Genomic DNA, 803 nt, shown 5'->3' with positions numbered 1-803 from the left:
AAGAAATGGAAAACTAAAATAGAGTAATGAACATCAAAGAAACATTTCAGTGTCACCTCTTGCCCTGGGCTCCTGTCCAGGTAACAAGGCAGTTGGGCGGGTCCTACCACACTTGAAGGAGAGACCATGCCTCTCTTACACATGCAGCCTGGAACGCAGAAAAGACTAAAGCTTCCAGATCATCTTAGGAAGGGTGTGCATTCTTTTCCAGGGCCAGCTAAGGGTAGTACAAGAGATGAAAATGATGGCCAGGCACACACCTGTAATCCCAGTATCTTGGGAGGCTGACTCAGGAGGATCACAAGTTCAAAGCCAGCCTCAGCAACAGCAAGGCACTAAGCAACTCAGTGAGACCCTGACCTAAATATAATACAAAATAGGGCTGGGGATGTGGTTCAGTGGTCGAGTGCCCCTGAGTTCAATCCCCAGTACCAAAATACATTTTTTTAAAAAAGAGGAATGGGGCTGGGGATGTAGCTCAGTTGGTAGAGTGCTTGCCTCACATGCACAAGGCCCTGGGTTCAATCCCCAGCATCACACACAATCACACAAAAAAGAAGTATCAGAGTCAAACAAATATCAAGTTTTCAGTACAGTTCAGCAGGATGCATATTTGTGAGAGAAATTCCACTTAGACTTCTCCAATAAAAAAAGAGGAAAACGATGCACTAATTTTATCCACATCACTGAATCCAACAGTTATTACAACAAAAGAACAATTTGTTTCCATCAAATAAGGCTTATTCAAAAAATATAGTGATGATTCAGTGTCAGAAAATCCATAATGTGATTAGCATATCAGT

General features: G+C 42.5%; 1 non-coding gene across 1 annotated transcript; it reads left to right on the top strand.

Moving 5' to 3' along the window:
• The first annotated feature begins 467 nt into the window (after positions 1-467).
• Trnav-cac (transfer RNA valine (anticodon CAC)) lies at positions 468-541 on the top strand. The gene has a single exon. It is a non-coding gene; the product is annotated as a tRNA-Val (tRNA).
• Positions 542-803: the final 262 nt, after the last annotated feature.

The sequence above is a fragment of the Marmota monax genome, unplaced genomic scaffold (assembly GCF_021218885.2).
Source record: "Marmota monax isolate L192 unplaced genomic scaffold, Marmota_monax_Labrador192_F-V1.1 WCK01_AAM20220418_F8-fsc00211, whole genome shotgun sequence".
In the NCBI taxonomy this organism is placed as follows: Eukaryota; Metazoa; Chordata; class Mammalia; order Rodentia; family Sciuridae; genus Marmota; species Marmota monax.
The sequence above is the reverse complement of the archived record's forward strand: the minus strand, read 5'-3'. Positions and strand labels throughout refer to the sequence as shown.